Source organism: Bos javanicus, chromosome 19, assembly GCF_032452875.1.
Source record: "Bos javanicus breed banteng chromosome 19, ARS-OSU_banteng_1.0, whole genome shotgun sequence".
NCBI lineage: Eukaryota > Metazoa > Chordata > Mammalia > Artiodactyla > Bovidae > Bos > Bos javanicus.
Window position 1 is genome coordinate 37,216,674 of NC_083886.1, and position 12,655 is coordinate 37,229,328.

Below are 12,655 nucleotides of genomic sequence, written 5' to 3' on the forward strand. Positions count from 1 at the left end.
GGCAGAGCCCAGGGAACAGGATCCCAGCTGATCCAAAGTGCCTGTCTCCCCTGACATTTGCGTCAGCAGCTCTGCCCTTTGACTTTTAATTCCTGGGAGTGAAGGGCGGAGGCAGCCTTGGCGATCAGGGCTAATTATATGCAGTCCGATTGAACCAGTAGTTTATTGGGGTTTGGCCTTGGTTACCTGTACTCTTCTTTGCCTCCAACCCCCAGGTTTATGGCCTTGGTCTCCTTCAGAAGCTGGGAAGAAAGGAAGGCAAGAGTGCTTCGCCTGGGAGGCACCTAATTCCCCTGTCTCCTGAATCTCCTGATCTCAGCGCAACTTGTGGGAAGTGACGCCTATAAAACCACTGAGAGACCCCCAGATGGAGGCGGTGTCCACATGCTCACGCCCAGCCCAGGCCCTGCACCCCCTTAGTCCGCCTCCAGCTCTAATCAGGACTTGTTAAGACATGTTCCAAGGCCCTGGCCAGGCCAGGAGGCACTGCCTCCCAGCTGCTCTGGGGTTCGGGGCTCAGAAGAGGTGGAGGTAGGGTAGGCATCTTGAAGCTGACATGGTTCCTCAAGCCCCAAGCCCCCTCTGGTGTCCTGTGTCCCTCTATATTTGGCCTTGGCATTACTAACATGCCCTCTCTGAGGGGCAGGCAGCCAGCCTAACCCATGACGTCTCCTCCAGGGCCTGGGCTATTTTGGAACCAGCCTTGAGAGGGCTGGGGAAGGCAGGGGTGAGGTTTAAGGGAATATTTGCACCTGTCTCTGGATCACAGAAGAGGCTGAGGGTGTGTGGCATAGAGAACTGGCCCTGAGGCCTTTCTCAGAATTCCCCGTACAGTTATTCAAATACTCCTTTTGCTCAAGTTTCCTGGGGATGCCTAGGCTGTGGGGCTGAATCTGGGCAGCAACCACACCCATTCCCTTTTCCCCCTGAGTTTTTCCAGCTGTTCAGATATTATCCCTCAACCAAGAACTAAGAGCTAGCTCGGTGGTTCCCAGTCTTCAGATTTCTCAGGTCAGTAATATTTCCAAAACGACAATTTAGGATCTGACATGGTCACCAGTTTTTCATTTTGCTGAGTTAAGGACATTAAAAGGAAATATCAAAGGAAAAGTCCTTTAAGACACACACATACACACAGGAAAATACACAACTCAGGTAAGAGGACAGTCCTTCAGATCGATGAAAATCTTTATGAAAACCTCATTAGATTGTCCTTATTTTTCTCATTTTTCCACAGGCAGATGAGAACACGGCAACAGCTGGCATTGGGTTCACGTTCCAGGAACTTCTGCTCTCCTCCACTCCTCTGCTGGGCCCAATGCCAGGGGCAGCAGGGACCCCTCCCAGCACCTCTCTCCAGCACTCTCCTGCAGCCCTTTTGCTTCTTTACATCTTCCCCTCCCCCCAGCCCAGCCCCAATATTTGCAGGAGGGGAGGATGGGCAACAGTCTTCATTCAGCTCCAGGTGAAGAGAACAGATTGCCTGGTCTCACTGTGGGGAATGATGGAGGCTTGCCTCTAGAGAAAACGGATGATCACCATGCTCCTCTGCAAAGAGCTGCTGCTGTGGAAGCAGGTCTGAGGGAGGGTCAGGAAGGCTGGGTGGCTGCCAGTTCCTGGTCATGAGATCTGAGACTAGTTCCAGAACCTCCCTCGTGCACTTCAGCTTCTGGTTTCATAAAATGGGTATATTAACTCCTCCTCACAGGGCAGGTGGAAGGATTAAATGAGAACATTTGTGAAAGTATTTTGTGAACTATAAAACTTAGGCAGGGGTAGTTATTATTATGAGAAACTAGTAAATGGCTGAAGAAACAACATGAAAAGGTGATCTCAGCTTCTGGATGTAAAGACGGTACTCACATGCAGCACTGGGTTTGTGATCTTGGGGCCCCTCTAATCCCACAAAGGAGCAGTGAAAGCCTGATCCCTGTGAGTCAAGGCAGCCTGGACTGGACCAAGGCTTTGTGTTCAGAATAGGGCCCAGCCTCTGGATTGTGCTTAGAGTAAGGCTTCTGATAACTTGTGGTGGCCGCATTGCATGGTCAGGGATGTCTACTGATATGAGAGTTGGACCATAAGAAGGCTGAGCACAGAAGAATTGGTGCTTTCAAACTGTAGTGCTGGCGAAGACTCTAGACTAGAGTCCCTTGGACAGCAAGGAGATCAAACCAGTTAATACTAAAGGAAATCATCCCTGAATATTCATTAGAAGGACTGATCTGAAGCTCTAATACTTTGGCTACTCACTAGAAAAGACCCTGATGCTAGGAAAGATTGAGGGCAGGAGGAGAAAGGAGCAACAGAGGATGAGATGGCTGGATGGCATCACTGACGCAATGGACATGAGTTTGAACAAACTCCAGAAGATAATGAAAGACAGGGAGGCCTGGCGTGCAGCAGTCCTTGGAGTCACAAAGAGTGGACACAACTTACTGAAGAACAACAACAGTTGTGCCCAGGTCTGAGGATTCAGAGAAGGTCCAGCACCTAAACTTCAAGATCTTCGCAGAGGAGCCACCATCCCATTGTCACAGGGGATGGAGTAGGGACACATCAACCCACACTTCTGGGCCAGTTCCACCACTCACTCCAGCTGCATAGTTTCAAACACTTCCTTCCTTTGCCGCCCTGAACCTGTTTGCTCATCTGCAAAACAGGAATGGGTCCTTACCTCATGGGGTTGCTTTGAACTCATGGGATGGCTTGTGAAAGCCCCTGGAGGGTGCTCGGTGCTCCAGAGCACTCCTCCTCACCTTCCTGGGAGAGCCTGGCATAACCACGGCCCCCACAGAAGGAACCAAGGGGTCCCCAAGAAGCGTGAGCCTGGGGCTGCTCCCACTCAGAGTGGGTCTCTGGGCCTTGCTCCAAATAGGGGCCAAAGGGCCAGGACTCCTCACTCCAGCCAGGCCCAGCTCCCTCCCCCCTCCCCAGCAGCCAGCGGTCATGAAGTCATTGCCACTTTCCCCAGCCTGCATTCCCACCCCTGCCTCTATGCTGACATCTCATTTGGCAAAGAGGTTGGAAAAGCCGCTGACTCTTCCAGACCTTGAGTTCATTGACTAGTCAGGGCCCATCGGCCACAGGCTGACCTTGTGGGCAGAGGGGGTTTGCAGAGTGAGGGAGCGCTCTCCTGGCTTTCATCCTATGCCTTAAGCTAAGCCCAGCCAAGACCCTCCTCCATCACACATCAGCCTCCATATCTGGACCTACACGTGACCCCACACACTCCACACTTGGCACACACATTATCTCCTGTCCACCCCCATGTGGACAGTCCTACACACACACCAGGACATACACATCCTTCTGTGCACATGTTTTATACAGCCACCGGCCCACCAGGTACACTCCTACACACACAGCTGGAGACATATCCTGCATGCTCACACAGGCAATGTGCGCATGGCACTTCCATACACATGGCCCGCATGTCTGGCCAGCACTGGCTACCCATGGCCACTCAGCCTTGCCCGACTCCACCAGCCTCTACTCTGGGTTTCATGGGGCAAGGTGACACTCTCAGGCTGAGCCCAACTCAGCGTGGAGGATCTCTGAGTCCCTAGAACAGGAACCCAGGTAGCCAGACCCCTTCATTTTCACTTGTGAAAATTGTGGTCCAGAAAGGGTAGGAGAGAGAGGTCACACAGCCAGATTTCTTCCAGGTGCTTCCAAGTGTGTGTGAGCATGGCAGCAAAGGAAGGAGGCAGCCAAAACCTGCTTGGGATGTTACACTCACTTGGCCTTGGTCACCTGCAGCAAATGCTCAGCCTCAGGCCACAGTCCCCTAGCACCCTCAGCCTGGCGCTCTCACTCCCTGACTCAGTCACCCCCTCTGAGACTCAAGACCCTCAGCAGTTGCCTGGACTATGGCCCCATCAAGGGACCCCAGGCTCCAGGGAGTCAGTGACTCTGTTTCCTAGAGTACTGCTCCCAAAGGGGTAAGGGTTTCTGCCTGGAATGGTGCCTGGCACCTAACAAGTGCTCAGCCAACACGTGTTGAATGCAAAGGCCAGTCTCCCCATGCCCAACCTCCTTTTCCAGTGGCTCCTCAGGATCAAAATTAGGAGGTCTGACATCCAGGTGCTTCCCTGTCTGCCAAGAGCAGGGAATCTGCCATGAATGGCTGTGTGACTGGAATCCCTCTGAGCTTCAGCTGCCATCTAGGAAGGAGAGGCCCCTGCTAAGGAAAATGCTGTTTGTCTTGTGTGATTCCAGAAACCATTTGGGGGGAGGGGATCCTATCACCAGTGCTGCCTCCTTCCCACTGACTTTGAAGAGGGCACTCCTGTGGGCAGATCCAAGCCCACAAAAGGGAGCCCTACAATACAGGAGAGTCCTATATTGTAAATAAAACTACCACCCAGAAGAGACCAACATTTTCAACCTTGGAAGCAAGGGAACAGGCGTCGTTGAGCCTTTCTCCCACCTTCCCCTCAATTCATGCCTGGCTGGGTCTACCCAAGAGAGCCTGGGGCTCCTAACTCAGGGCCAACATCCTGCTTCCTGCAGCCCCAAGGTGAGGCCTGGGCACAGAGAAGGTATTTGTTCATAGTGCAAGGTGAGGAGATACTAATCGCTGGATCGCTGGGCTCCAGCTGGAGGTCAGGAGGTCAGGCAACCTGTGGTTATAAATAACCTCACTGGCCAGCTGCGGAGGGCTGGGCAGGACCCGCACCTCTCCCCAGCCTGCCGCAGGGCTATGATTGATTACTGTCCTCCCCATCCCAGCTTTGGTGATCTGAGCCCCTAGAGCCTGGTGCGGTGACCTCTGGGGACTAAGTACAAGGTCACTGAGGCCCCTAGGCTTCCCTTGACCTTGAGTGAAGGCCAAGCACATGTCCTGCTCCTTGTCCTCTGCTGGAAGTTGGGACAGAGGTAGTGAAGTGTGACAGACCCACCTGCTAGGCTGCCCTCTACAGGAATGGGAGGGTGCCAAGAGGCTGCCAGACAGGACTCAGGGGCCCAGTGGCCTGTGCTGCTGAGCTCTGCCCTCCTCCCCACAGCCCTCAGTCCCAGCCCTGCTTCATAGCTGGTGGCTGGTAGCAGGCAGGCCCAGAGTAACCCAGCCAGGGGGGCACATCCTATAGCCCCTCAGACTCCTGCTTCTAGGCCCTATATTGTGATGACGAGATTTACTCTGGGAATTGACCCCAGAGCTCTGGGCATTCTCTAGGCTTGATGGAAACAGAATCTCCAAGCCTGGGGGTTGAGTGTCTTCAAGACTGGGGAAGAACTCTGGAACTCATGAGGGACCCCAGACACTTGTACTCCAACCTCCCTTTGGACAGAAAGGAGAGATGGATTCAACTCACTCCAGGATGCATGCCTTTTCCCCTGACCCTTAACATTTTTATTGGAGGTAAACATACACACAGAAGACTGTAAAATTTGAAAGTGTACAACTGGTTAAATTTGCACAAGCTGAGCATGCCTATGGAACCAGCACTCAGGTCAAAAAGTAGCCTCTCACCAGAAGCCCCTTCTGGACAACTTCACTTACTATCCCCAGTTAGACTAACCCCCTAGCTCCGCTTCTAAACTGTACATGTTGTCTGTAAATGGAGCCATATAGCGTGTGCTCTCTTGTGTCTAGTTTCTTTTGCCTGATATTATATTTTATTTAAGTCTAAGTCCTTGTGGGTGGTAGCATGACACCACCGAGTGACTCTATCGTATGTTTTCACCCGTTCTACGGTTGGTGAACAGTTAGGTTCCAGCTTCCAGTTGCCATGAACACTCTAGTCTTGATCTATCGTGACTACAGGGCCGCATCTCCTGTTGGCTGTGTGTCCACAGCTGAGACTGCAGGCGAAGGGATGTGTGTCTCCTCAGCTTTGGAAGACACAGAAAGTGTTACTTTTTATTTAACAGTTTAATAATGATTTTTCAAGGTTAGTCTGGTTTTCATTTTAAATACTGAGGGATATACCTTATATTTTAAAATTGGAAAATACCAAAATGTAGAAAAGAAAATATTCAGAGCTACTACTTAGAGTCGACCATTCAGCCAATAGTCAGTGTATGTTCCCTAAGAACCTCTTCTCTGTCAGGCCCTAGAGCAGAGACCTAGGTCTTCTCAATGGAGCTTCGGGTCTGGGACCAGGTCAGCAGGAGTGCTGCCAGGGGATAGACCAGGGGCCTCAGTATGCTCGCTGGTCTCCTCTTTCCATGGTCTCCCTCCTCCACAACCATCCTTCACCCATCACGGCCACTCTTGGTTATCATCCCAACAGACCAGCCAGCTTGCTGTGCAAACAGGACTCCAGATGGAACCCTGAGAGCTCATAGTGGGAAGTCAGGATGGCAGTTATGCAATTAATTGTAGTCATGCAAGAAGAGAAGAAGAGGGCTGTGGAGAGAAGCGGGGGATGTGAGGGCATCATGGGGCTGACTCGCCCAGGATCTCAAAGAAAGGAGAGCCTTGGGGGATCCTGGAGAGGAAGTGGGGCCAGAGGAGACACATCCAGACTTTGGACTTGATCCTGAGGACCACAGAAAGAACTTAAACGGGGGCAGGGAGCAGGCCTGATGTGCTTGTTAGCAACCACTCTGGATTCCTGTGGAAGTTTTGAGGCTTTGAGCTGATGAGCAAGCAGACAGTTGAGCCGGACAAGAAGGGGACTGAGAAGCTATTTCAGAGGTGACCTGAAGGGTCTGAGGCCTGGCTGGCTCAAAGGCTTGGGGGAGGAGGAGGTTTCAGCTTCAAGGTGGAATTTTACATTTGCAGGAGGGTGTGACTGGCTCTTTTGAAATTTTGATCAATTTCCCATCTTTAGCAGGTTCTACTTAGGTCTAAGAACTTCTGAGAGCCAAGTGGTTGAACCTGATGAGGAAGACAGCCTGAGCCAGCTCTAAGGGACTCTGAGGTGAGAGATCACTATTAGTTTATTTGACAAATATTACAAAGTACCTACCAGTCTGGAAATTGTTCCAGATGCTGGGGATACATTGGAGGCAAAATAATTCTCATGGGAAAGTCTTAAATTTAAATATATATATGAACCAATAAAAAGTATTAAGAAAAACTAAGCTGGGTAAGGGGGTAGTGAGTGTCGGTGGTAGAGGGCCGTTGGGGAAGGCCTGTCTGAGGTGACACCCTAACTGAGACCTGAAGAGAATGAGGGGTGTGGTGGAGGAAAGTGGTGGGCAGGTGGAGGCCACGGCAGATGCAGAGGCCCGAGGCAGTCATAACCTGCTGTGTCGGGGGGCACTGAGGAGGCCAGTGAGAGTGGCCCAGAGGGAGGATGAGAGCGGGGAGGCAGGTTGAGCAGGCCCGAGGGAAGGCCTTTCCGTTCTAGGGTTTGTGAAGGGATGGCCTGACTTGTTTTAGAAGCACTGATCAGGCTGTTCTGAGGAGAACAGATAGTAGAAGCAGAAGTAGGAGGAAGTGACGGCCTGGACCAGGGGGAGACGGTCAGGGTTGGGGGAAGGGTGGTCCGTGTGTCCATCGTGAGGGAGAATGGGCCCCAGCGTTTGCTGACAGGCAGGAGAGTGGGTAAGAGGAAGCGGGGAGGCAAGGCGGGCTCCTGGCGGCTGCCCACTCACCAAGCTGCAGAGTCTGGAGAGGGCTGCTGTGTCCCCTCTCCTCTCCTCCCCCCACGCCTCCCCTGTGTCTTGACCCTCCTCACCTCCTCTCCCCTTGTCTCCTATCCCCTCACCTCTTCCCTCTTCTAGTGCCTTTTCTGCCCCTTCTCCTCCACCTCTCCTCTTTCAGGAGTCCAGTCACCTCCGGCCCACAGGCCAGAGATACTGCCCTGCAGAATACGTCCTTCATTCACTCCGCAGATCTGATGACCAGCTCGGGGCCCCGAGGCTGAGAGTTGACGAAAAAGTAAATATGGCTCCGAAGTCCCACCCTGGGGGGCACTCCACAAACTAGCATGTCCAAAGGGTGAGCTCCTGCACTCCACCAAACCTGCGGCTCTTCCAGTCTTCCCACAACAGGGCTAGTTACATCAGCTCCTTCCATATGATCAGGCTGCCGGCTCTCACCCAACATCCAGTCTATCAGAAAATGCCATCAGCTCTGCCTCAGAATCTCAGCCCCTCAGCCCATTGCTTCAGCCCAATCTAAGCCAAAATCATTGCTCTTTGGATTCTTATAATGATATCTACTCATCCCCTTCATTCTATTCCTGATACAATGATTTTTTGTGGAGGGGAATAAATGTGTATTTTAAATTTTACAGTAAACCAACATACTTCTTAAGTGAAGATTTCCCCATATTTCCAAGTAAGGTAATGTTGAACATACCTGATAACGAATTTTACATTTGGCTTCATTTTTTGGTAAATACAGTTGTGAAAATTGAGTCAGACTCTTTCTTTTAAAAATTTCTCCCTTTAACATGCACCCCTTGCTCAAGACAAAATCAAACACTAAGGCATCAACATCCAGGAAGATAACCTGCATTTGTTTCTTTCGTTTGAAGTTCTAATGTCAAGATAAGGTCTTAAAATAATCCTTTCACAAGAATAAGGCAGCTTTACGCTGTAAAAATGTGAGCTATTTGTCAAAGGTTATGTTCTTCTGTCTTCATCTGCTGTGACCACCTGTCAGCATCTTCTTTAAAGATCATTTTTTTCTTCCTAGCAACACCTCCATGCAGCTCACTGGCTGTCCAGTACAGCTTACAGCCCAAATGTAAGCTTACATTGTCGAGCAAGAGCTCCGCGGTGGTTTCACATGCCTGCACCTGCTGAGCTGGCCCTGGTGTTTTCTGCACGTCTCTGCAAATCTTGGAGGGGCAACACTGAAGCTCATCACAGTCGTTTTTGTGTTTACCGCAGGCCTCACAGCATCCACCAGGTTGGCCGCAACACTTTTTCAAGGACGGGATGCTGAGGTTAACATGAGCACCAAACAGCGGGAGGCAGAGGGGAGGGTTTATATGCATAACATGGGAAAAGCTTAGATCCATCATTGCACTTACACTGGCAGAGCCTGTCCTTGCCTCCCAGGAAGTTGAATGCCCTTCCAGATGGCCTTCAGGGTGACCCTTCAGTCGGCGGTCTGGGCCTGCTCCTGGCACCTGAAAGTGGCAGTCAGGAGGAGGAGGAGGAGGAGGGCATGCACGGCGGCGCTGGGCCGACCCCCACGAGCCACCGTGGGTGCCCTAGGCAGTCTCTCGGGCCGGCTCCGTGCTGGCCCACTCCAAGCCCAGACACACACACACCTCCCCAACTCCCCCACCCTCCCCACTCTGGGCTGATGGCTGATTCCAGAACTGGGGCAGGAAGTACACAAGATGAGTCTGGAGCATCTTGTACCAGAGAGAAAGGCAGTGCTAAAAAAAAAAAAAAAAATTGATGGGGATATGTCAAAGGGCCACAGGAGTCAGTGAGAGAGCTCCCAATTTTAGCAACAAAATAAAATATTATTGGATTATAACCCAAATGTAAAATAAATATCTGTGAGTCCATTATAAATGTGTTGAGTAAATCAATAAATGGGGGGTAAAATCAATCTCTCATGCGGAAGAATTCCAAATAATGTTGATACTTCACCCTAAATGGGGGAGGGGGAGCATCACTTTCACCCAAATGTGGGCAGCACGCACTTCAAGAAGGGAAGTGAGAGTAGCTTCCCAGTAGAGAAACCTGACAAATACTGCCTCGGCCAGGTGATCAAGATCAACATCAAGAGCCATAAATCATGCTAATAAAATGTATCCTTGAGATGATCTGTGATGGAAATGGCACTTTACCTCTGTGATCTTGCTCCTGAAAACCCATAGCTCCAGTCTGATCATGAGAAAATATTAGGCAAATTCCAACCCAATATACCTGACCAGGACCTCTTAGTTTTGTAAAGGTCATCAAAAACAGAGAAAATCTAAGAAACTGTCACAGCCAAGAGAAGCCTAAGGAGACAAGCATAAATGTGGCATCCTGGATGGGATCCTGGAGCAGAAAGTGAAACTTAGGGAAACTAAGGAAATCTGAATAAACAGTAGACTTCAGTTAATAATAATAGTGGTTCATTAACCAAGGGTTGCAAATGCACCATTCTAATCTAAGACATCAAATCTAACCACGATTGTATGATCACTCATCTAGAGCCAGACATCCTGGAGTGCAAAGTCAAGTGGGCCTTAGGAAGCATAACTACAAACAAAGCTAGTGAAGGTAATAGAATTCCAGCTGGGCTATTTAAAATCCTAAAAATGATGCTGTTAAAGTGCTGCACTCAATATGCCAACAAATTTGAAAAACTCAGCAGTGGCTACAGGATTGAAAAGTCAGTTTTCATTCCAATCCCAAAGAAAGGCAATGCCAAAGAATGTTCAAACTACCACACAATTGTACTCATCTCATATGCTAGCAGAGTAATGCTCAAAACTCTCCAAGGTGGGCTATGATAGTACGTGAACCGAGAACTTCCAGACGTTCAAGCTGGATTTAGAAAAGACAGAGGAACCAGAGATCAAATTGCCAACATCCATTGGATCATCGAAAAAGCAAGAGAGTTCCAGAAAAACATCTACTTCATTGACTATGCTAAAGCCTTTGACTGTGTGGATCACAATCTGTGCAAAGTTCTTAAAGAGATGGGAATACCAGACCACCTTACCTGCCTCCTGAGAAATCTGTATGCAGGTCAAGAAGCAACAGTTAGAACTGGACATGGAAGAACAGACTGATTCCAAATTGGGAAAGGAGTACGTTAAGGCTGTATATGGTCACCTTGTTTATTTAACTTATATGTGGAATACATCATGAGAAACGCTGGGCTGGATGAAGCACAAGCTGGAATCAAGACTGCTGGGAGAAACATCAATAACCTCAGATATGCAGATGACATCACCCTTATGGTAGAAAGTGAAGAAGAACCAAAGAGCCTCTTGATGAAAGTGAAAGAGGAGAGTGAAAAAGCTGGCTTAAAACTCAACATTCAAAAACTAAGATTATGGCATCTGGTGCCATCACTTCGTGGTGAATAGACAGGCGCGCTGCAGTCCCCCGGGTTGCAAAGAGTCAGACGTGACTGAGCGACTGAACTGGACTGAAACTAAGACATCAGTAACAGGAGGGATTGTGTATGGGGTGGGGCATGGGATTTGGGGGGACTCGCTGTGCTATTTTAATTTTTCTACAAATCTAAAACTGCTCTAAAAATAACATCTATTAATAATTACAGCTCCTGGGACTTCCCTGGTAGTCCAGTGGTTAAGACTTTGCCTTCCAATGTAGGAGATGTGGGTTCAATTCCTTGGCAGGGAGCAAAGATCCCATATGCCTCATGGCCAAAAGTCCCAAAAAGATAAAACAGAATTGTAACAAATTCAATAAAGAGCTTTAAAATGGTCCACATCAAAAAAAAAAAAAAAAATTACAGCTCTCCAGTGCCGTGTATCTCTTCTTGCCCTCTTCCCATCACGCTTATCAACGTTTAACATGCTACAAGTTGAGCTTGCTGCTGCTGCTGCTGCTGCTAAGTTGCTTCAGTCATGTCCGACTCTCCAATTTTCTTGAAGTGGTCTCTGCTGCTGCTGCTGCTGCTAAGTCACTTCAGTCGTGTCCTACTCTGTGCGACCCCATAGACGGCAGCCCACCAGGCTCCCCCATCCCTGGGATTCTCCAGGCAAGAATACTGGAGTGGGTTGCCATTTCCTCCTCCAATGCATGAAAGTGGAAAGTGAAAGTGAAGTCGCTCTGTCGTGTCAATTCTTAGCGACTCCATGGACTGCAGCCCACCAGGCTTCTCCGTCCATGGGATTTTCCAGGCAAGAGTACCGGACTGGGGTGCCATTGCCTTCTCCGCAAGTTGAGCTTAGGTGTTTGTTATTGTCTGTTAATTCTCAAGAATCTAAGATCCCTACGGGTTTTGTCACTTCACTATTATAATCCCAGCACCTCGAGCAATCTAACAAATAAAAATACTAGGTGTTCAACAAGTATTTGCTGAATGATAAATTTCTAAATATAATCACTGTTAGTTTTTCCAGTTTTTTCTCTGTCTAAATATACTTAGTATTGTTTAAAATAAACACAAGGTCATAATGGTTTGCTGGTCTGCTACCTTCACTTGATAGCTCCTGATTACTTTTCCTTGCTATTTTTCTTTTACAGCATCATTTTTTAGAAGGTGCTGATGTGTGCAGGCCTAGCGTGAAGCAAATGGCTGTGATTCACGAGGCAAGTCTTTGGGGCTCCTCTTTCTGTCGGCTCCACCATGCTCATGTGGGCAGGAAGGATGGAGCTGTGCCAGGGCCGCCCTCTGACATCAGATCTGTGGGCACTAGATGCTGCTTGATGGTAAACTGGGCACGTCAGAACCCAAGGATTAAACAGCTTCCAAAATCCACTGGCTTGTCTGCGACCAACCAGAGGGCTGGGGCACATGCCCAGAACTTGTGCCAGCTCAGGAATAGTGGAAAACACTATCCATGCATACATTTGGGAGAACTGGAGCCAGGCCTGCCACAATCAGCCCCAGCCCACACCCAAGGCTGATGGTTACGGCCTCAAGTGCTCTGGAGAGCTGAGCTCCTGAGGGGTGGGCATGTGACTGGCAGACCTGCTCTCCAGGCACCTGGGTGGGAGCTGGGGAACCTGCCCCGCTGGCTGTTTCCCTAGTGGGATGAGGGCAGTCTGGGCACGCTTCTGGGGAACCCAGTCGGCTGGGGGAGGAAACACTATGGTGTGTGTT

The 12,655-nt window shown here is 49.7% G+C and overlaps 1 pseudogene; it reads right to left on the reverse strand.

Annotated features, from left to right (window-relative positions):
* Positions 1–4,567: 4,567 nt before the first annotated feature.
* Positions 4,568–12,655, reverse strand: part of LOC133231472 (group XIIA secretory phospholipase A2-like) — a 70,445-nt pseudogene continuing 62,357 nt past the window's right edge.